Source organism: Amphibalanus amphitrite, unplaced genomic scaffold (genome assembly GCF_019059575.1).
Source record: "Amphibalanus amphitrite isolate SeventyFive unplaced genomic scaffold, NRLGWU_Aamphi_draft 000266F_arrow, whole genome shotgun sequence".
Lineage (NCBI taxonomy): Eukaryota > Metazoa > Arthropoda > Thecostraca > Balanomorpha > Balanidae > Amphibalanus > Amphibalanus amphitrite.
Window position 1 is genome coordinate 652,158 of NW_024881761.1, and position 24,825 is coordinate 676,982.

At 49.0% G+C, this 24,825-nt stretch overlaps 1 protein-coding gene and 1 long non-coding RNA gene across 4 annotated transcripts in view; both read left to right on the forward strand.

Annotated features, from left to right (window-relative positions):
• LOC122386891 (cytochrome P450 4V2-like) overlaps nt 1-24,825 on the forward strand; it is a 126,257-nt gene that overhangs the window by 52,858 nt on the left and 48,574 nt on the right. The window lies entirely within an intron of this gene.
• On the forward strand, nt 18,163-24,369 carry LOC122386893. 3 transcript variants are annotated; one of them, XR_006257446.1, is made up of 4 exons: nt 18,163-22,016; nt 22,207-22,829; nt 23,327-23,555; nt 23,820-24,369. It is a non-coding gene; the product is annotated as an uncharacterized LOC122386893 (long non-coding RNA). The 3 variants fall into 3 exon arrangements; XR_006257445.1 differs by having other exon boundaries at nt 23,327-23,524; XR_006257444.1 differs by lacking the exon at nt 23,820-24,369 and having other exon boundaries at nt 23,327-23,712.

A 24,825-nucleotide genomic window follows, 5' to 3' on the forward strand; every position in this document is an offset into this window, starting at 1 on the left:
TATGACGAGAGAAATACTATATCCCGGAAAAATAAACGTAATACCGCTGAGCCTAGGTTGAATCTGAAATCATTACTTAGAAAGAGTTATAAAAGAACCATCGAACGTGTCTTTTTTGGTCATTAAATATCAGTAGGTATGCCGCCCCCCTCAGATGCCAAGTGCCGCCCCTATGAGTGCAAAATGCCGCCCCTAATTGTGATTGCCGACCCAGTGAAAATCCCTTATAATACGCCTTGAGATTAAGGCGTTTTCATCGCTCTAGTTTGCCTCTTTCAGAAGTTATTAGCGAAAATTATTAGATTTTTACTATTCGTAGCTTGGGATGACCTCGGCGACCTCGGCGACGGTCACGGGTGCCATTTTCCGGTTCAGCGTGTCATATTTTGAAGATGCAGCAGCCAGGCAGCGCCGAGCTGGGCTAGGATGTGCCAAGCGTTTCTTATAAGGCAGCCTCGTTAGTGCCACCCCTCGTTGCGATACCGCCCCTCAATGCGACGCCGCCCCTTCACCGTACAATGCCACCCCACCCCTCAATTCAAGTGGTGCGTCTCAGCACAGTGCCGCCCATTATTGCGATACCACCCCCGCTTAGCAGTGCGGTGCCGCCTCCAGCGTATGCGTTTTTTTTTAATTGAACCTGCTGGGGGTGTTTGAACACCCACTTCTAACTCAGCTTGTGGGCCACGTTGAGACCCACAATAGGCGGCGTTCGAAAGAGCGTCAAAAACATTTGCAAAACTACTTAAATCATTTTTAAGGTTAAGTCGAACTGGTCGAAGCCCGAAGGTCAGGTCACCAGAGAGGGTCAGTGACCTGACCTGACCCAAAAATGCGGTTGGTGTCAAAAGATCCGGCTTGAATCAAAGGTAAGGTATGCCAAGTTTCAGGTCTCTATCGCCAGCGTGTTCGGAGCTATCGCGAAAAACCCTATGGGGGGCGGCACCCGCCCCCCCCCCCTCGGCCGGCGAGGGTTGCAAAGAATAAAGATTGTGCTTATCGATCAACGTATATTTTACCGTTTCGAATTCGCATGGGTGCGTATTTTGAGAATAAAATGTCCGTAGCCTGATCTCGTTTCCTATATCGTGCATGCATAAAGATCAAGGTTTTTGATAAAAAAACACCGGGCTGCAAATTGCATTAATTGGATTTTATGGAAAAAAACAGCGAAACCTGGTTCTTATCCTCGTATTTTGCAACACCTAGTAAATCATGCATGAATATATAACGTTACATTTTAGACTGACGCCCCTGACACTAGCTCACAATGGCGCCCCTCTCAAGGGACAAAGTCGCCCCTTCGAGCACCATGGCCCCCCTTTCGCCGATTTCTGGCTACGCCACTGTGTATTATATTGCGTATTTATATTTATATTGTGTATTTATATTTATATTGTGTATTTATATTTATATTGTGTATTTATATTTATATTGGTGTATTGGTGTATTTATATTGGTGTACCTCCTAAAAAGTGTGTGTCTGATTTACATCCCAGAAATTTGCGACTCTGGCTTTTGCTTGAGGAAATCACTATGAACATTTGTATATCTCATAATTTGTTATATCGGTGACCTAAGGTCAGGTCAATTTTGCAACCTTTTTTAGATACTCGCGAAAAACTGCATTGGGGAGGGGTGTTCAACCCTTCCCCCCCCCCCCCCCACTGCAGGGCGCGGGTTAACAGACATGTGAAGAAGTATATCAACGCGTCATCATAGTCTTTTATCCATTTTATGTTTACATATCCTTCTTTTCGTCTCGTTTTCTGATTTGTTTATAGTGTATACCTGTAATGCACATTCGTCCTTTTTTCGTATATTTTCATCTTGTCTGCAGATTGTTATTTATTGAATATTTTCTTTTTAACCCGCGCACCGACAGGGGGTGGTTTACTACCCCTGAGGTTTTTCGTGAAAGTAGCGAGAAATTTAGCAGGAGTTTTTCCTCATCATACCTCCCCATTATAAATCAATGGGGGAAAAATCACCCCCGTTTTTATAATGCTAGTACAATGATAAGGAAACATACTGAGCTGCCAGCTGCGGGTGACTGAGCTCTCCCAATTCCGCTGGCTGGCTTGGCTTTGGAGCCGCAGCAGACGGCGTAAGTCAATGTCAATGACCCAGATGACTCTGACAAATCTTGTAGCGAGCTATATATTGCTTTTTATCACCTCTTTCTAGCTTGCATTCTTTCCGAGATAATCTGGTGTGGCCAAAAAGGCCCAGTGTCCTGATTTTCGTGATATTGGGTGGAAACCCATACCTTAACAGATTCTCTTTGTGACGTCCCGGAAAGCCAAACGACGTCCCTGTCCCTGACAGATAAAAGTCGACAGGTATATCGAACATTAAAAGCAAACTAACAAAAAGAAATATCACCTCTGTAGCCTAAAAACACGGCTATGCAAAATGACAATAAATATACGCTAAGGCCTCACATACCCACTCTTATACCCAACTTTCCTTTCCTACACCGCTGGCCGCAACAGTAAACAACGCGGTTTTGTTTTCGTTTTCTGTGCGTCGGATATGGATAGGTTTTTCCTTTACCATGTGAAGGTAATAGCTGCCGTATGAAGGAGTGCCATATGAATTTTATGATATGAAATTTCCGAAATTTTCGAAATTTTGGAAGTCCGAGATAGCAGTTTGATAGCGCAGTCTATTCTGAGTCCTTTCACGCAAAGAAATTGGATCTAGCTTAAAAACTGAGCTCTTGGGAGCGATTGCCGTGGTTCAATGCTTTGCGTCGAAATCGGCCGAACATGACGTCACTCTGACGTCATTTCCGGCCGACCTATAGTAGCTACGAAGTTCATATTTTAACACAAGGTGTTAAATTGATGCAGCCGAAGGTACTTAAAGTTTGGCGTTTATACGTCAAGCGGTTTGGAAGTTATTGCAGAAAAACAGTAGGGGCTATGAATAGCCCCCCCCCCCGTGGGGCGCGGGTTAAGGTCGGATGATCACTTTATATAATATCACACGGGGCCGGTAAAATGTTTCATTCAGGACCGAGGGATTTGTTGAGTTTTCCGCACGAGACCGAAGGTCGAGGGCGGAAAATTCAACAAAGCCCGAGGTCCTGAATGAAACATTCCGGCCCAAGTGTGATATTTATTTTAGCATGTGCCGTTTAATTTCCATATTTAAGCTTCTTTAACAATTGTACATGCTTGAAAGAAGTGAAAAAACCAAGAACGAATATCAAGAACTAAAAAATGTACATATTCCCTGACCTTAAAGGGACCCTCCCACCTTCAAAAAAGTTAATGAATTGGCATGAAAGTGATGTCCCTTGGTTCAGAAAGAGCGAAAACGAATATCTACCAAATTTCACCGAAAAATATTCACTGGTTTTCAAGATATTAGGCTTTTACTTTTGTTTACTTTTTGGGATCTCCCCTGTTACTAGCGACTTTATTTGGAAGCAATAATTTGGCAGCCTTAAAGTGCGGCAGACGTTGCGCGCAAAGCAGCGTATACCACCACGTGTTAACGATGGTTTTAGTCTAAGATTTAAAAATCGTTAGATCTCCGCTGACGTCACAAATTCTAAGGGGGCATTCCAATGCATTAGCCCCTTAGAATCCGAAAACTGCAAGTTTGAAATTCCATATCTTCGAATTAAAGCATTTTTCGATGTTGTGAGTGCCCAAACCGGTATTTGCAGGCCATGGCCACCAATTTGGCTATCTCAACTCAAAACTAATGTTAAGGTGGGAGTGTCCCTTTAAGATAATAAACCAAGCCGACTCAAGATCACTGTGTTCCATCCTTGTGTCTGGCTCTGAGTTGGATTCATATCAAACCAAGACCATCTATTTCATATGTCATATGAGAAGCTAGAGTAACGTTCGTTTTGAATGTTAGAGAAGAGTGGAAGGTATACCATCCTGTGAAGTGAGCGCTTGGTTTTTTACCCATGTCAGTATGAATAAAGTTTTTACTGATCAATGTGAAATGCGTTTTTTTTTTTTGGTGAATTCATGGCAGTTGTAAAAGGCATGAAATTGACGCCATAAATGTAGGTGATTAACTAATATGTCTGTACATTAGGATTTAAAATATAATGTTATTGAAAACCAACATTTACAATCTGTTCAATAGTTCAAAGCGACCAAATGCAACACGTAAGTTCACGTTAGATTTCTATCAGTTAAGCTTTTTTCCAGCGCCTTCCTCCGTCTCAGGAAATGCTTCAAAAGTTCGCTGATAAAATGTTTTGCCCATGGGCCGAAACCTTTGTCCAATTGCCTTCAACATTATGCGGTTTAATCCAAAAAGCTTTTACCGCACGCTCGCGCTAATGCTAAAGGCATACTTCGGCATATGCTAATAAAACATTCGTTTTTGTTGAGATAAACTGGTGTGGCGAATTACCCCCCCCCCCCCCCCCCCCGGTACCACGTGGGTGAAGTTGGAAATTAAATAGCATCGATATTTACTTACCTTTCATATTTGATGTTTTTTTTCCAAGGAACCCCGTGAAAGGCAGTCTTCTCAGTTATCAGTGACTTGACATATTATTATCCTTTGACCTGCTTCACAGCCACGTTATTTTCGGTGACTTTTCTTTGCTCGCTATTTGCAGATATACTGCATTGTCTTGCTACATTGTGGTTCAGCTCTGGTCACGGCTGTGTCTGTGCTGAGGTAAAGCCTTGGGTGCAATCAGCCAACATCTATTGAGACCTCCCAGGGATAGGATATTTTCGCCATGCAAAAAACAAGTTACGCCAAAATAGCGGAGGGCGTAAAGCCATCGTTCGTGGAGGTGCTGACGGGGATGTCCCGTGAGGCCAGGTCTGGAAGGATTTATTATCATGATTGGCAATCCACTCCAGTGGTCAGCAGGCAGGACCCCGTTTACACTGACTACGGTGCTAACATCATTGGCATACATGGCGACGGCAACTGTCTGTTCCGGGCGCTCGCCTATGCTGTCGGTGATCCCTTGCTAGATCACGTGGCCCTTCGGCAAAAGATATGTGAAGAGGAGCGCAAAGATGAACTTCTTAGGGAAGTGTTCCCTGACCTGGACGGCTACATCAATGCCATGCGCAAGGGAGGTAAGTTCGGTGGTGAGCCAGAGATAAGAGCAGCAGCACGTGTGCTTCACCGTCTCATCTATGTGTGGGAAAACGGTCATCAGGTGGCTGCTCATGGAGCACCAAACCAGTCTCCTATTCACTTATGCTATTATAGTCGGGGGCAGCACTATGACCTGCACATGGTCGCTCCATCTCCCCCAACACCGCCAGCACCTCAGGAGGCACCAACTGCCCAGAATTCACCGGTCATCACTGAGCAGAGCACCGACAATGATGGTGCTTGGACTATTGTTAAGGGACGAGGCGGTCGCCAGGCAAAGTGCCTAGATACTGTGGCAAAAACAGAGAGTAAGGAGGGCTCCGCAGCTGCCACGAGTCTCAACACTTCAGTCTGTGGCAATGCAGCAAAACGGCCAGTTGGCCGTCCCAAAAAACAGAAACGTATTTTCACGCATCTCTTCGGACGTTCAATCAACGTCGAAGATGTCTGTGTAGAAGCGCAAACAGCCTCTGAGGGCGCAGACGTGCCAGTGATCGTTTCCAAAACCATTCCGGTCGTTCCACTGGGTACAGATCATGGGAAAAATGAGGACGCAGCAAAAAGCTGTGAGGAGTCTGACACCGTAGTCAGCGCTACTGCCAAAAAGGCACGCGTTGGGCGTCCTAAGAAACGGTGCCCACCACCGCCATCATCAAAACGTACAGCCCCTATGGAACTTGATGTAGCAGAGACCAAAGAATTAGCTCCTCAAAACACCGTTCAGTCGGTTGGAGCACTTGAAGCTGACTCTTCAAAGATAGGACAGTCGGAGTCTAGTGCTACGGGAGGAAACGCTCAGCGTCGCGGCGGTCGTCCGAGGAAAGGTAAGGCTGTGGTACCACTTCGGAGAAAGGATACCGCCACGGACGCTACTATTCCTCAGGCTATTCAAGCAGATGGTAAGGAATCTGGTCAATTGCTCATTGACCCAGCAGAGAGTATTTGCAATGAATCAGAACTTCAGTCGCCATTGGCTGTTCCTGTGAACGGCCATAACCCCCAAGGACGCATGTCATCTACGGCTGGCTACATTCAGTCAGATTTAGACATCGACGGGGTTTCCACGCTGACTCGTGCCATGCTGGATGACTTCGTGGATAAGTCTTCGCATTGTGTTGTCATAGAAAGTGTGACGACTGATCTCAGCTCATCAGTGGACAACAATTTAATCGGCCCCTGGCCATACCGAGACAGCACCAAAGTCGTTGTGACGTACCTTATTGGTGATCATGGAGAAAAACGCCAAATTTATCTTTGCCACTTAAAGCGACGTGGGTTTCCTGCTCCATCGCGTAGTGGCCAATTACGTTACGCGTTTTACTCGTGGCTCCGATTCAAGAACATGGTAAAAAAGGCTGGTCAAACAGTGGCCGCCGTTCTGGAGGACAAGGATCTGTTCCACGAAACGCTTCGCCTTGTAGATCGCTTCTACTCTAAACATCCACGTCGAGCGGAGGAGGAAGGTCTGCAGCCTCACCGGGGTCCGCAAACTTGGGAGGACCGGCATAATCTCCTCCAGCTGCACTACTACGGTAAGGGCTGGTATAAATTTTACCGTTTCTCTACCCTCCGTGAGATATTCATATCCAGACATGGAGCTGATCGCTGGGCCGAGTTTCAAGCTGACCCCTGGTCGGAGACACTCTCAGACGAGCATTTCGAACTTCTGCTTCGAGATGTTCATCATAAGCTAAGACAAAACCATGCAAAATACACTCATCTATTGGAAACCTTTGCTGGACCACAGTGCCACGAAGATCGTGGCAACGCCACTCGCGTCCAGTACAGCGTAATGTTTGTCACTCGCTCCGCCACGTCAGGTAGGCGTCAACAGCGCAGGCCGGTGGCGCAGGCGCCGCCTCAGCGCACTGCAGCCCCTGCCATTGCAGATGTCGGTGCTCTAACATCGTTCTTCCTACGTTCGTGTGTCGATTGCGGCACTCTGCGTGTTATTGATGCTAGAGCTGCGTCCAAGTATCCGCTCGGTCATTACAACTATGCCGGCGAACAGCACAGAGTTCGTTTCACATGCGACCGGCTGGTCGGCATCACGTGCGACACTCCAGCAGACTTTGTGACCTGCACGGCGGAAGAGAAGCCGTCCACCTGGGTGGCCATGGGCGCTCGGACGGCGGGAGACGCGTTACCGCCACCGGCAATGCAGCTTCGCTCATTACGTGTCCTGGACGCATCTGATGATACAGAGGAGACTGAGGTTCTGGCTAGCTATCATTACCGTGGTGATGACAGAGCTGCTGAATGGACTGGTCGTCGTGCCGTACTGACCCGAACGTCAAACAGTGGCGTCGTCACACTGGGCACGCAGGCGAAGCGCAGACGCTTCCGTCCTATTTCCAGCAGTCAGTTCACAGCCGGCCGTTTCACCGTGGACAGTCCGCGCGAGGCAAAATGCTGCCAGGCGTGGCACGATCCACTCGACACGGATTCTGAAGATCCGTCGTCCGAGCTTGAGTTCTCCAACTTACAGGTACTACGTGACATCCATGCCTTGTACAATTCGCTTCGCCGTGTGCGTTGCGTCAAGTGCAACCAGCAGACGCCCGGATTGCCGTATCCCGACTATCAGATCCAGGTGCCTGAGCTTGGCCGTTTGGTTAATTTGCCGCCGGACAGCGTTGTTTCTGGCGCCGTATCGCGCTCGTCGCTGCTCCGTGAAGGCGGGCGTTGTACAGTGACGCTAGACCCCGAATTCAGGGGTGCCAACGGCACAGTTTTCACTGACCGAGACGTCACGGGCGTTTGTACAGCATGTTCATCAGCATATGAGGTTGACGCCAACAATAACATTGTACCTCGGCCGCTGGTGTCGGACATAAATCAATTACGTCCCGATCCGAATGACGTTGGCGACTTTGTCGGCGGCGCCGAGCGGCCCGTCGCCTCCCAGCCAGCGCTGAGCGCATCGGCTGCAAACAACGGTGCTCCAGAGGACGACAGTGACGAGCCAGAGCCGACGGACATCAGCCTGTTCTCGGCAGAAAATCTGGTAGCCACTGATGTATACTCAGACGAGGCGTATCATCAGTTTGTTAAGTCATGGACACCCGCTGAGACAATGGTGCTGCGGCCAGTGCATCTGGTTGTCAGCGTGCTGCGTTTGCGTGCCAACCAGGTTCCGTTCTGCAAGCACGGCACCATTTCCTATCCGCTGAAGGATGCCTGCCGGGCGCGGAATTTACCATGGTATGATTTTGAAAGGCTGCCATTCGTTGTGCTGGTGCAGAGCAGACGAGACGGCACGTCTGCCGAGGCCATGGTAAACATGCAGACCATACTGAGGGCCAAGTACTTTATGGAACGCACCATGGAGTGTAAATACAACCCACGGCAGACGCGTCCATTCTATCGCTTTGTCGGCGAACAGTGGATGCCGTTTTCAAACGAAAATCTCGCGGCGCTGCAGCGGCGGCTGTCCGAGCCGGACCGGCCGAGCACGCCTGCCGGTCTTCGTGTCGTACTGGCCAGCGACATTCACGCCCGTGCAGACAAGGTGTTGCGTTTCAACGAGTTCTGCAATTGGCTAGAGTCTGGCTTCACCATGGCCGACGAGCTGTGGAAAAGCTTCCGGCTGTCGCGCAGCGGTGAGGGTGCCGACACCACAGAGGCTGGCCAGGATGACTTATGGGAGGTCATTGAGAACTTTGTGGTGGGTCAAGCTGTCGACGCGGCTGCCGACCGCCACAACGGAGGGCAGCACGAGCGACGCACAGATGACGACGACGAATCGGACGCCGATGAAATCGACGTCACCATGCGTCACGTTCTCAACTGTGCCGTTGCTAACGGCTGGCTGCTGCCCGCCCCCGTCGACGGAGACAATGTTGACTCGACCGGCGAGCCGAGTAGCGTGCTGTTACGCTGTTGTGAAGAGCTGGAGATGCTTGGCCGCGAGTTCGGCAACGATGAGGGCGTCCGCGCTGGCGGCATTTCTGCCGGTGCCGTCTGCGGGCCGCAGAGTGAACGTCCCGAAGACATTCGCCGGCAGGGTATCGCGCGTTCTGCGCTCCTTCACATACCGATGCCGGGAGTCGACCGGGAAAATCCGCTGCCCGAGTCGACACCCGGCTACATGCAGATGGCTTTCCCAGAGGTGTTCCGCTCGGGTGACGCCGATCCGTACCAGGACCGTAAGGTCAGCATTCGTCAGCCAGTCACCTCCTGGCGACAGAACTGGCTTCACTGGATGTCGCGTCAGCCCGAGGCGGAAGGCAACGTTGACCTTCAGTTCGTTGTCAGCAACCAGCTGAGTCGTGATAAGACCGGCCAGGAAGCCAATGTTGCCATCAGAATGACCGATTTTCCAGACGGGCTGCCAACCAAGGAGCAACTGGAAAACGACCCGGCGCTGTGCAAAAGGCTTGCTCAGTCGCTGCTTTGTCTACGCTCAAAACTGGAGGATTCTGACGCTTACTGGCGAGTGCAAAAGCAGGACGCCATCGGCATTGCTCGCTACCTTGAGAGCCCGCCGCCGTGGCGGTCTGATGCAATCCCCATGGAGGTGTACCTGTGGCAGACACGAGCCGTTCCCTACAATCATCATCCGGCTATTCATCGGCTGTGTGACAACGCTGCCGTGAATGAGGCGCTCAGTGACGAGCGCTATCTCCATGCACGGCTAGCCAACACGCTGCGACATCCCGGCATCGTGGCGTGGGTGTCGGCGCTGATTGGTGAGCTGGACACCTTGGCACTATCTGTGGCACGACACTCTGCAACATACTTCCTGGTGCGCTCTGAGTGGGGTGCTAACGCCAACCCACACATTCACCGTCACGTGATCAGTGAATCGTTCTCACGATTCCTACACCAGCTTCAGACCTCTCTGAAGAACAAGGTGGCAGAGATCGAAAGAGATTTGCGGGTGGAAGACCCCACTTTGGAGAGCGATGGTTCTCGCGTCACTCTTGAGACGCGCGTCAGCGCGGCCTGGCGTGACTGTCAACAAGAGTATGTCAGGCACATCGGTCGCTGCTACACCAACTGGAATGCCGGCTTCACAAAAGACGGCGAGCGCACTTTTGACTTTGCCTACGATCGCAAAACAACCGTTTGCCGTGCTAGCATGGCCGTCCAGCTGGACGACGCGCTGTCAACTGGCGACTTTGCCGCCATTGACGAGCTCTATGTGCGCGTCATCAACGGCACGCTGCGACACACGGGCCACAGCGGACGCGGAGACGCGCCGTCTGCCAAAGACGGGTGTGCCGTGCGGCGACCGGTCGTGGACAAGGCGGCAACCGAGGCGGCCCGTTCGGCAGATGGACGTGCCAAGCAGGTAAAAAAAGAGGTGATTGTGTGCAAGAGACGCATGCCACGGCGTCTCCGCACCGAGCCGGCTGTGGTGAAAGATGCACACGATCCTCGCATATATCAGTTCGAGACGGCCTCAAACGACAAATGGCTAGGTAGTCATGACCCGTTCACCATCCTGCACGTCCTCAACAACGTCGACGACAAGGCAGTGGTGCCCGCGTGGCTCACCCGTACGCCGCGTGTCGAATGGAAAAGCTCGCCAACGGACAGCGGTGGCTACACATTTAACGTGCTCCTCGCTCAGTCCCGCGGCGACGGTAGCGTCGAGTACGCGCTCAAGTATGCCATGAAGCCGGTGGCTCCGATCAGGACCACCGGCGACATGCTGTTGTCGGCAATGGAACGCCGTGAGGCGAGCGACAACGTGGATATCGGTGTCGTACAGAAAATGTACAACCAGGCGGCGGCATCCATGTGTCAGTCCATCTTTCAGGCAGTGCACAAAAACTGGCAGCTGCCGCTGCTGCAGAAGAATTTGGACGTGAAGAGATTCAGTATGAGCGGCTGCCGCGTGGTGAAACCGGCCAATGCCGCTGACAATCCGGTGTACGTGTATGCCGACTCGGTGGAGCGCTTCAACGCGCGGCTGGGCGACAACATTCGACATGGCAATATTCCTCTGGCCGATATTCAGCGCAAAATGTCAGTCTACGAGTTTTGCGACACGTTCACGTGCACTGAGAAAACTATAGATGGTCAGCGCGTATTCCAGATAAGTCGTCGCCAGTCTTCATGGTGTGGTGTGCTGAAAACAGTCATGTTGGCACCACATCATGGCATATCAAAGGCAAATCCGGCCAGAGTCAATTTCTGGAAGTATGCTCGCGACATCGTGCTGTGGTGTCAGCCGTGCCTGACATCGCAGGAGCTGATGCCGCCACTAGATTGTCTCACTGACTGCGCCATAGCCGCTCACTGGAGAGCCATGTACGAGCAGCTGATGGCATCTGACGTACACAAGCCTGTGTGGGTCACTCGGTATTACGAAGACCACAAACGCCGAGCGACGGCAGCCACAGGCGAGGACGTGTCTGACGAATCGGACAGCGACGATGACGACGACGGCGACAACGCTGACGATGCTGCTGATGTTGTCGAGCCGCCTGAGGTAGAGGAAGAGCGTGAGCTGATGGCTCAGCGTGTGCGTGATCGCTTCTACCAGACGGCTCTGGACGCCATGCTGGCGTGTCCTGCAGAGGACATTGACGACGCAGTGCAGCGAGCTGACAGAGCGGCGGCGAGCGTCGCAAACCCGGCCGGCTACGACTTCCAGGCGCAGTGGCTCGGCGATCGCATAGTCAATCCAGAACATGTGCGTCGCAACTATGGCCGACTGGCTAGTCTGAGCGCCGGAGACGCTGCGCATTCTGCTCCGGTGACGCCGAGTGGACGTCAGCTGGTGCTGCCGCGTCTGGTCACAGGCTATCTGAAAGAACAGCGCGAGTGGCGACGCTCCTGTCGTGAATGGAATGCCTACGATCAGGCGGTGGCCAAATGGCGCCGTAATCGGTCTTCACGCATCGCCGAGCCGGTCGCGCCCCTGGTCCCCGATATTAGGGACAAACGGCCCAAGGCACTGCGTGCATTCCTGCTGGGTGATCCTGGCGCGGGCAAATCGACTACGCTGCGCTCTGCCGTGCACGAGTTGAACGAGCTGCTCGTCTCTGATGAGGCCGACTGGACTGACGTAGTCAAACTTTCGGCGCCAACGGGCTGCGCATCGTTCCACATGGCACACGGTGCGACCACCATCCACCGTCTCTTTGCTATAAGAGTCGGTCAAGTAGGCGATGACCCTTTGCCGGCCGAGAGCCGACAGTTCGCATCACTGTGTGAAAGGCTCGGTCCTGAGCTGGGTCTTCTCATATTCGACGAGTTCTCAATGATCCAGCGCAGGATGATGCGCTGGATAGTAAAGCGACTCGAGGAGGCCGGCATCAATTTGGACGACATCGGCGTCGTGCTTGTCGGTGACCCGGCACAGATACTGCCGATCGGCGACAGTCCTGTGTGGAGTCTCCGCCAGCGAATGGACGACGGCAAAGACTGCTGCGAGGCATCGCGGCTGGGCATGCTCGCCTTCCGTGAGGTGTTTCGTATGCCGGCGCTGGAAACTGTGGACGGCTTCGCGGCGTGGAGTCACGCCGCTTCACGGGAGCCGAACACGCTCAATGATGGTGAGCGCCGTGCGGTGGCTCGTTTCCGTGCGGCAGCACTGGACGGCGATTACGAGACCGTCTACTTAAATGAAGTGCGGCGCACTGTCCAGAACGACGAGCTAGCCGACCATTTCACAAAGGTGATCATTCCATCGTTCCGCTACGGCAGGGCGACACACGCCAGTCTGCAGTGGCTCCGCGACAACACGGCCACCGCCGAGCACATGGCTGCTGATCCACTTTGGGCCGGCGCTGTCACACTGCACGGTAACCATTGGTTCAGCGAGCTGGCCGTGAATCGTGCTACCGTCGAGTCGGACAACGCCAGGGCGCTCGTTCGCTTCGCCAACGAGCGTGACACGCCGGTAATGGCCGTGAACGCACAGCATTTACCGACGAAAAAAGCAGCCCGACTGCAAAAGGTGTCACCCAGAGAGTTCCGCAGCATACCGGCAGTGTTCTTTGCGTGCAGTGGTCTGCCGCTTATGCTGTTGGAAAACGTGGCACCCAGTGTCGGTCTGTTCAATGGCGCTCACGTCGAGTTCGTCGGACCGCTGTACTTGGAGGATGACTGGCAGGTAACACTGTCCAGCTGTGAGTACAGAGAAAGGGTGCGAACCAGTGGCGTCACGCTGACCACTCCGCTGGACACGCCGGCCTCGGACCGTGAGCGTATGTACCAGGTTCCCGTGGGCAGTGTCATTGTGAAGGTCAACGGTCACACGGTCGACGGCGATGAGCATCGTCTCGACGAGCTGGTCGCGGCGTCTAGCACCGTCCAGCTGGTATTTCACACGCCAAAGCACCCGCCTCATCTGCCCGAGTTCATTGTGGTGCGTGTTCCAAACTACACCGAGAATCGTGGCCCAAATATCCTCGGCATCGAAGATGCCGACGATCTGGTGCCAATACGGATGGTAAAGCGCGCCCGTGACAAGGGCAAAAACAATCGGGCGATAGGCGGCGGTGAAGAGAGTCGGACCGAGTTTCGTGTTGGACCGCCGCTGGAGGGCGGCAGCGCATTCACCGGCTTTAAAGGCCAGGGCGCCACGCTGGATCGAGTGGTGGCCAAAGTGAAAGCGTGGGTAGAGACGCCCGGGTTCTGGACGGTGGTGGTGTCGCGTGTCAGACACCCACATCACCTGCACATTCCCAGTGACCAGTGGCCAACTGTCGAGGAGATTCAAGTTCAGCGTCTGAATCCAGACGTGCTGGAGGCCGAGATCTTCGAGCGCCAAATGAAAATCAATGCCGCAAAGACGTGGCGTCACTTTGTGGCTGCCGAGGATGACGGCCAGTGGAGTAGCGCCGATAATGTCATCGGAGACGCTGTCCACGTGGCTTGGAGGCGGCTGCACACACGCGACGTGGCCTCTGTTGTGTGCGACGAGCTGCATGCCAAGGGAGTGAACGTGTCTGTAAGTGACGTACAGCACGTCATCCAGAAAATGTCGCAGACGGACGAGGCACTGATCCTTGCAGATCATATATACCTCACCTCACGGCAACACTGCTGTCTTGTGCGCAGTAAAATACAGCGTGGACGACGACGACCCACAACCACCAAACCGTCTAAGCGGCCAGCCTCCACGTCTGCTGGTCGGGGCCGGCGTGGTAAGGGTCGCCGCATCTCGTAAAAGTGGACACTACGCATCGCTCATGGATTTTCCGTGTTTTAAACTGGCGCCAGATTTTGTTTCAAAAACATCAAGTTAGGTGAGGTTGAATACAGTCGTGTACTGTTGCTTCTTATTTTTGGTCCTTGCAGACATATATTATTTTAAGTAACGCCACGTTGTTTGTTTCATAGGAGCGGGGAGTGGTGTGGCCCAGTGGGCAAGAATTAAACTGGTATTAACGTAATCGGGTCACATGGGCTTGGAAGGGCACTCCTGCATGCCTGCTCGCCATGCACAGTTGACTGGTTTGGCTATTTTTGGCCATTGTTTATCAGTTTTAGTGGCGGGTTTTCGAAGGCATGGGACAAAATTATAAGCATGGAATGTTTTCTTTTTTATTCGCCGCATCGTTTCACCTTGAAACATGTGCACTAATTGTGGCCCAATTTCCCCAAGATTACATAGATTTGTACTTTGTAGTGTTTACTCAAATTGCGTTCATCACATTTTCATCAATTCAATAAGTAGGTTATTCTAAGCAAATATAAACTACTAAAAGTGCGCCTTTACACGCCACTCCGTCAGATTTTCAAAACATTTTGATAAACAGTATGCGCGACAGGCCAGATGTTGTATCATGTGGAATGACCCAAGTCTATATCGCATCACGGACATGCAAAATATACATAAATTTATCTAAAATGAAATAAACATATTTGTGGCTTTCCACGGTTGATGCTCTCTAAAATACGATGGTAATTTCAATTTATCATTTATTCAGGGTACTTCTTGGAAGCATCCCGTACATTTCTGACTTAGATAACACGGAAAATCTAGAGTGATGTCACATTGTCCAACGCAACATGCTTCACTGGCTCATGGCTGTCAGCAAAGAGAGTCCAGCTCGCTGTGGTAACGGTAAGGCACCACGCTGCCAACCGTACCGGCAATCTCTCCAATCGGTAGATTGTCCGCCATCAACATCAACGAGACTCTTCGAGACTGGGTCTCGGGACGACGTGGTACGGAATGGGCACCATGCTGTCCGCCGTACCGGCAATCTCTCCAATTGGTAGATTGTCCGCCATTAACATCAACGAGACTCTTCGAGACTGGGTCCCGGGACGACGTGGTACGGAATGGGCACCATGCTGTCCGCCGTACCGGCAATCTCTCCAATCGGTAGATTGTCCGTCATTAACATCAACGAGACTCTTCGAGACTGGGCGCCGGGACGACGTGGTACGGAATGGGCACCATGCTGTCCGCCGTACCGGCAATCTCTCCAATCGGTAGATTGTCCGCCATCAACATCAACGAGACTCTTCGAGACTGGGTCCCGGGACGACGTGGTACGGAATGGGCACCATGCTGTCCGCCGTACCGGCAATCTCTCCAATCGGTAGATTGTCCACCATCAATATCAACGAGATTCTTCGAGACTGGGCGCCGGGACGACGTAGTACGGAATGGGCACCATGCTGTCCGCCGTACCGGCAATCTCTCCAATCGGTAGATTGTCCGCCATCAACATCAACGAGACTCTTCGAGACCAGACCTGGGCCCCCGACGTGGTACGGAATGGGCACCATGCTGTCCGCCGTACCGGCAATCGGTAGATTGTCCGCCATCAACATCAACGAGAGTCTTCGAGACTGGGCTCGAAGACGACGTGGTACGGAATGGGCACCATGCTGTCCGCCGTACCGGCAATCTCTCCAATCGGTAGATTGTCCGCCATCAACATCAACGAGACTCTTCGAGACCAGACCTGGGCCCCCGACGTGGTACGGAATGGGCACCATGCTGTCCGCCGTACCGGCAATCGGTAGATTGTCCGCCATCAACATCAACGAGAGTCTTCGAGACTGGGCCCGAAGACGACGTGGTACGGAATGGGCACCATGCTGTCCGCCGTACCGGCAATCTCTCCAATCGGTAGATTGTCCGCCATCAACATCAACGAGACTCTTCGAGACCGGACCTGGGCCCCAAGGCGACGTGGTACGGAATGGGCACCATGCTGTCCGCCGTACCGGCAATCGGTAGATTGTCCGCCATCGACATCAGCGAGATTATTCGAGACATGGGCCGAAGACGACGTGGTACGGAATGGGCACCATGCTGTCCGCCGTACCGGCAATCTCTCCAATTGGTAGATTGTCCGCCATCAACACCGACGAGATTCTTCGAGACTTCGAGACCTTCGAGACCAAGGGCTTGCTAAAAATCCCAGCATATCTACTTTGGTACGGTGTGGGCACCTGGCTGTCCGCCGTACCGGCAATCTCTCCGATTGCCCGCCCTTGCTGCATAGTAAATCCCTGTTGCTGGGGAGTGTGGTGGCGTGCACACACCACACATTGAAAAGAAGATCTGCCCGTGGTTGCTTAGTCTTGCGCCTGTGCTTGTACGGCTCCACAGCTGGGCATCATCGCCGTGGTTGTGGACCGAGCTCCCACGCTAACCACGAAGGCAGGCTGGCTGGGTCGTTCGTGCGGCGACATGCGTCACCTCTTGATTCAAATAACAAATTTAAAGGGACCCTCTCACCTCGAAAAAGTTAACGAATTGGCATGAAAGAGATGTATCTTGGTTCAGAAAGAACAAACATGAATATCCACCAAATTTCACTTAAAATATTGCTCGTTTTTGTTGGGCCATAAGCAGACTGGTTATTGATTCACCTTTTTTGGATCGATTCAATCATTGATTCATTTGTTTTTTGTTTGATTCAATCACTGTTCGATTCCTTCCAAAAATTTGGTGAATCGATTCCTTTTGATTCAGAGAATAAAAAAGGAATGATTCACGTTTGATTCAGCCAAAAAGTTATTGAACGATTCTTTTTTGATTCGATTTAAAAATAAAGATAAATATCAGGGATAGTATTGTATTTGTTGTGTTCTTTTTGTTGGTATGCAACTATCATCACATGGCAGTAGTGTTAACATTTGTTGATGAACTATGTTCGCTTCATTTTTTAAAGGTTCATGAATCGTTAATTTGTTTGATTCAATCAACCCTGATTCCCAATGCGTTTGATTCAATCATGGCTTGTGAATCAAACCATCCGGACGGTGAATAAAACCTTTTTGATTCAACAAATTTTGTTTGATTCAATCCAATCGATTCAATCACGGTGAATCAAACACCAGTCTGGACATAAGACTTCAACATTTTTCCCTTTCCGGGGCCTTACCTGTTCCTATGACGTCATTTGGAAGCAATAATGTGGTATCTTGAAAGCGCGGGAAATGTCACGCGCAATTTAGTATCTATAAAACCATGGCAAAAATTGTCTTACCAAAGTTTAAGTAAAACGGTGATGTCAACATTAAGAGGGGGCATCCAAATGCATTAGCCCCTCTGAATCCAAAGTGCTGCAACTTTGAATCTAAATATTTTCGATCTAAGGCATTTCTCGATGTTGTGAGTGTCGAAACCGGTGATTTCCAGCCAAGGACCCCAATTTGGGTATCTCAACTCAAAACTAATGTTAACGTGAGAGGGTCCCTTTAAAGGGACCCTCCCACCTTGACATTAGATTTGAGTTGAGATAGCCAAAATGGGGTCCCTGGCTCACAATTACCAGTTTCGGCACTCACAACATCGAGAAATGCCTTAAATCGGAAATATTGAATTTCAAAATTGCAGCAGTTTGATTCCGAGGGGCTAATGCATAGGAATACCCCTCTGAATGTGTGACGTCATCGCAGATATCTAACGAATTTCAAATGTTTGACTAAAACGTTTTGTAGCACGTGGTGGTATATGTTGCTTTGAGCTGCCGAACTATTGCTTCCAAATAAAGTCGCTAGGAACAGCGGAGATCCCAAAAAGTAAACAAAAGTAAAAGTCCAATATCTTGAAAACCGGTGAATATTTTTCGGTGAAATTTGGTAGATATTCGTTTTCGCTCTTTCTGAACCGAGCGACATCACTTTCATGCCAATTCATAAACTTTTTTGAAGGTGGGAGGGTCCCTTTAATCGTATTTGTGTTAATTAACGTATTCTGTCAAATACCGGTGTCCTACTTTGGTGCCGTCCATTCTTAAAATCATCAGTTCACTTGCAGACGATGATTAGAAGCTTTGCTTCCAATGGAATGCACGAAGCAATGACTGCATAATGCATTCTTTGTTTTAAAAACAAAACTGTGCAATAAAATTTGCACAAAACTTGTTCGATATCTAATCTACCTTTGGTGGCTTCAGCTTACCTGACAGTTCATTTATGTATCCACATTGCTAGGAAGCATATCATCCGTCTAATCCAAACATAAACTATTCTCGTTGTTGAAACTGGTGACGCACAAGCTGACGTAACGTTAGTGGAGACTTCATCTAAAAAAACAGCCTGCATGGGCTAAAATCCCGGGGGGCGCGTATGGCTCGTATCATTTGCGAGGCACGCGACGGGAGCCTTGAGGAGCTTTCCATGCTAGAGCGCCTCTAAACCCAGGTCTCACTTGGAGATCGATCTCACTCGGAGATCACGAGTCTGTTGTAGAGTGGCGTCATTTTACGTCCAGTCCACCGAACCAGTGTGCACAATTGCTGGCGGTGGATACCAGACTCCCCCCACGGGTCGTCATGTGCGAGGCAAGGTCGGGGATAAGATATCACGGCAGCAATTGAAGATAAAATTGAGTTTATTCATGTAAATGCTATTAGGCTGCTACATTTGCACAATGAGTGAGTGCAAAGCTTCTCTTTAATTGATATTTATCATTATCCAAGCAGACTATTGCCTGATACGTCTGAGTCTACATTCACTTCATCCAGGAAAATGCTTCAAAATCGCGTTTTTCGTCGGTAAATAGCATTGCAACCTTGCGTCAGTTGACACAAGCTTTCACTGCCGCATCCGGAATCTCAGTGCATAGCTGTCTATGCATCATGAGCTTAGGTATTGTTTCCTTTTTCGTTAGATCATGCTTCAACTTGTAGCGCTTAATCGCTCATGCCACAACAAAGTTTGCGGACTTGTTAAAGGTTAAAAGAAAATATATTTCCTTCAACAGATGTCCGTCAAATGAGGCTACAAATGAGCTGTTTTCTTCTGCCAATTATGTTACTATAGCACGTTGCTAATGGAAGGCGGTCATTTGCATTTGCAGTTGTGCCTCATCATCACTTATTTGCCAAACGCAATTTCAATTGCTGCTGTTATCCCCGGCTATAGTGTCTACGGTGGCGAGCTTTCTCCGCGGACCTTCAACTTCAAGACCTTCTACTTCAAGACCTTCAACTTCTAGACAACTAAAGGGATATTCTCGTCATACTGTACTCTCGATGACCTGCATGTCGGGCGTGCCATGTCCTGAGGAGCGTTGTTTTCAATACCCTCAGTGCACATACTGCACCAGACTATATTTACGGACGTTGACTGTTTGTTTTAGGCACTGTTTCAAGCATTGTACGATGGCCGAAAACAAAAGTATTTGTTAAGGTTTTAAGTGCCATTCGGAATATCCGAAACTACGACGCAATGTTAGTCGGAAATAACGTATATAGTTAATCATGTTATCGCATGATGTTCTTGTTCATTGGCAAACATTATTTCAGCAGTCGATACGTCCTCCAAACTTCAGTAACTGTTACTATATAGTCCCCGTTCGTCACAAACAACCGTTGACATTTCGTCAACCTCAAATTCGAATATATTAACCGTTTACACGCACGAGAATATCCCTTTATCCAAACTAGCAAGTGTGTCTACTGTTTTCTTACTAGGCAAACAAAAGTTTGTCACAGCATGTGCGCAGTTCACTTTACCTATGTGCATTCATACTAAAAGCCATTCGTCCACAAGCAAGTTATTTATTTGCGCTATTGACGTAAGCTTTCATGAAGGCCAAACCAATGCTGATTCGTCAATGCTGATTGTCAGCTTGAAAGTAAAGATGAGCAAAGTGGTTCAACTGAATCTTATGGTTGCAGTAGGGCATATTAGAAGTAAGTGACAAGTATGTGTCAGCAATTGCTTATGCTTCTTAACCCTAGATACTTTTGATTCGATCCTTTTAGGTGATGACGTAATGTGGCAGAAAACAGTAGACACACTTCATCTCATCGGAAACCCTGAATGATTGGTATTTGTGAGCATGTGTGCCTGTGAGTGTGTAAGGGTGGATGTGGGTGTGTGGGTATGTATGTGCGTATGTGAGGATGTGCGTGTCATCTTACAAGTAATTTAGTGAATGAGTGCATAGGTACTAGTTTTCAAGTAAATACGTGCATGAGTGCATGTAGTCAGTGGTGTATGGAACTCGCATTGTGCCTGCCTGCTGCCAACGAAATATGCAAGCCCACACAGAGAAAACAGTTTTGTTGTGCGAAACTTCATGCTGCTGGCAGGGTTTACATGCAAGTCACATATTGTAGGTCTACCATAAGCAGAGCGATGTGACATCTGATAAGTAACTCACAGCAACACATACTCTACATGTCCAGGGAAAGTGAGTTGTGCTCGGAACAGATTGGCCAGACAGTTTTGTCCTATCAAATTCAGAATTGTTTCATCCTCCTCACAGTTGCCACTAACATCATGAGCACACATTATTGCTAGATCTGAATGCCAGCTGCCTATTGCACCGCTGGCACGTAGTTGGAGACAAAGGTGCCGCCAGTTTTCCACCTCGCTGCTGATACAATGCAATACTGCTACAAAATGTCCGTGTTCTGTGTTTTTAGTGTTGTATGTTTGTATATGAGTTTTGCGTCGTGTGAACATTACCTACATGAGTTTAAAGTGTTCCCGCGAAAGTAGGTACTGAATTAGCTCAAGCCAGCATTGCGTTGCGGATATATTTGTAGGCCATACAATGTTTTATGGCGTCATTTACGACACTTTCCTGTTTTTCTTGTCGTTGTATGCACGTGAGTTGTGCCGCATGTTGCGCTTGCAAATCATGTTCTCAATGTCATTTTCTTTTGGTACAATTGGTCACCACTACACATCACTCGCATACACTCGCCCAAGCAAGTCGGATATCAATCACTGTCCAGAAGTGCATGATGCATTCAACCACGCATAGAACACTGGCACACCAAGAACATGAACTCACGCAAAAACGAGAGGGCTATCACACGACTTCGCATTGGACACACCGCTATCACACACAACTACATCATCACAAGAAGCCCGAGACCGAAATGCAACACCTGCAACACTTTCATCACTGTCAAACATCTGCTACTCACATGTCCACAATACCAACACCACAGGACACACATACAAACATACTGCAGAGACGCCAACATCCCACTAACACTCACAACACTGCTCGGGGACTTACACCCCGAGCTAACAACACTACTCATCCACTAAAGACACAACACTGGGCTGATCAATGACCTGTAAATCTCCTCCCCTAGAGCCAAGGACAAAAAAGCCAAAAAAGCCAAAAAAGAAGCCAAAAAGAAAAAACAATATTCAAAACAATGAGAATCAAAATAAAAGACCCCAGAATGGCAAAATGGCAAAAAAAAAAACAAAAAAAATAATAATAGAAGGGGCAATCCGGCTACCCGGGAGGAGATAGCTAGGAACCCAGTCCCACCCCTCAGCCCACCCTTACGAGCCAAGAAGACGACGGACACTTCAAGACAACGGACGGACCAACAACGAAGACGGACGACAGAACCGGGCCCAAATACAGGACGCTGTGGTGGCCCGTAAGCTACAAATACCATACCATACCATACCAGTGCATCATGCAGCAGAAGAAGCTTCATTGAACACACTCGTCATCATGAACGGCATCTAGGAGCTTCATGAGTTTGGATCTGTGACCAGTAAGTGGAATGGGAGCATAATGGTACACGCTACTAAACCTGATTTTTTATAAACAAAAACATTACGTTTATTACCGTTTGGAGGTGATTTGTTTTATTCGGTCATAGTGTCAATGTCATGTTTGATCATATAGGTAACGAAAAGCGTACCTATTCAAAACGTTTATTCCTTGTCATGATGTGCCTGCAGGTTGTTTTCGCAGTATTCAATAGCAACCGTGTATGACCAGGCGCCGCTTGGACGCCTTGTCCAGCCACGTCTTCCGGGACTGTGTGATGACTGCCTCTGCAATCTCAAGTGCCAGTTTCTGCCTCCGGCCTATTTCTTTATCAAAGGATGTTGGTAACTGAACGACCAGCTCTGCTCCAAGATTCCAAATCGCTTTACGGTATTGTATGCCTACAAAACGTTAATATTTGCTGGACGCGTTGATGCCCGAATAGGATGACCTTTATTCCTAGTTACTGGCATTCAACGTTGAATCAATTACGCTTCTAGCCTTCTGTTTATTGGCTTTACGTACTTTTTATTAATATTTATCGTGTGTCTAGCCTGCAATTCATTTTACTCACCACCATCGGATGTCACAACTATACTCTTGTAACTACTATATACAACTATAAGCTATAAGCAACTATTCGCTGACTTGACATATGATATTTTCGCGACGACTCGTTTCGCCCTTCCGCCATGTTAACTAATCATCCGTTACATCTTTATGTCAACAGGTATAGTACAAGTCATCCTTACCGTCGATACCGTAGAAGATTTTGCCGTCGACCACGGAACACATATTGTACTTCCCGTTGCTGGTAATTTTTTATTTGTCACTTAGGTGACAGTTACTATAGTTCGTTTTCTTTTTAAAGTTCGGCCCTGACTGTAAACATCTTTTTGAACACAGCACGAGAATTACTGAGAAAACTGGTTAGCGCCCATTGATACCGTTGTGTTAAACGCGGTGCGATTTATTAATTAGTTCAGTTATCACTCCTGACAAATCGTCTATCCCTGTGGGGTTGTAAATATGAGCAAATACGAGCTGAGGCCTGAGGGGTCTGGGAAATAGGAGCCAGAAAGAAATAACTTTGATAAAGTTTTTCATCAGTGAAATTCAACGTGCGACAACCATTTTCCTCTTCTTAGTAATTCAGCTAGCAATTCTCGTGCTGTGTTCGAAGAGACGTTTACAGTGAGGGTCGAACTTAGGACAAACTATGGCACCTATCAGCAGATATACGTTCATAATGCAACAAGGGAACGAAAAGCGTGTTCAAAACTTTAACTCATTGTCCTTATGTGCCTGCAGGCTGATTTCGCAGTATCCAATGGCAACGTGTATGACCAGGCGCCGCTTGGACGCCTTGTCCAGTCACGTCTTCTGGGACTGTGTGATGACTGCCTCTGCACTCTCAAGTGCCAGTTTCTGCCTCCGGCCTATTTATTTATCAAAGGATGCTGTTAGCTGAACGAACAGCTCTGCTCCAAGATTCCAAACGTTTTTACGGTATTGTATGCCTACAAAACGTTAGTATTTGGTAATACTCGGATGAACTGACCTTTATGGGTGGGTATTCAACGTGGAATCAAGTAGGCTTGTAGCCCTCTGCCTATTGACTTCTAAGGGTTTTAGTAAAATTTATATAATATCTCATCTGAAATGCATTTTCACTCTCAGTCGTCGAAATTGAAAAATCATAAGCTTAGAAATCCGCGGACTTGACATATTATATTTTCTCGACGATTCGTTTCGACTTGCCGTCATGTCAGCTAATCATCCGCTGCTTCTCCTATTTTCACAGGTGCATTACCAGTCGTCTTTACCGTCGATACCGTTGAAGATTTTACCGTCGATCAGGGAGCACCCATTGCGCTGGCCGTTGCTGGCACTTTTTTATTTGTCACTAGCTATTAGTTATCTGCAGATATACATTGGCCACCTGTGCACCCGCTTACACAAGCTCTCATCATCTAGTTCTACGTATGTCTGTGTTTGTTTTAATTGAATTGCCAATGAATTCGGTAGACATGCTCCGCCCGCAAACATGTACCACATGATGCAGTCCACTGAATGTAGCAGTTAATCACTCGTAAAAAGCAGTCATGTTTTCGTAATAGTGTAGGTTTGCATCTATGTAAGCATGTGTTCACACTCATGAGCGATCCACACATGATATTGCATTTCCTGCTCAGTTGCATTTTTAGCACTGGAACACGATGCTCATACACTGCGTTCTTATCTTTCTTTTTTTTTCGCCTGCTCCTTCCTCCAACTTGTGTCTTTGAGTATTTCAGTCACATGCTCAAACGTTCTAAATGTTCTCGCCATCGGTTTACGCATGCGTTGAAAACGGACATATCTTGACCAAATTTAACAATATGCGGACAATGGATCGACTTCTTGAAGCCTGTGGACGTGATAAACCTTCTCCATCACCATCAAGAGATCAACATTTTCGAAGACACTTGCGTACGGCTGGTATGAATTCATATTTGAATGTCCATTGTCAACACGTTGCAGAATGCTTTACATTTTGTGTGATCATTTACTGTCCTCATTCCTACACAATGCCAACATGTTTGTCATCGTCTTCATGTACCTATCTATTGGGATTGATGTTTGCGTTTACTGACAGACACTTGTCAACATTTTCAGTATAGTGTCCGGCGCAATGCTGAATGCGACCTGTTATCTGTTGGATCTACTCTGTGAGCCAGAACCCCAGTGCAAGTGAGTTGTTTGTTACACCAGTGCCGGAGCACTCTGTAATATGTGCAAGAGCCTGTGACTTTGTTTGCTTGGCTAAC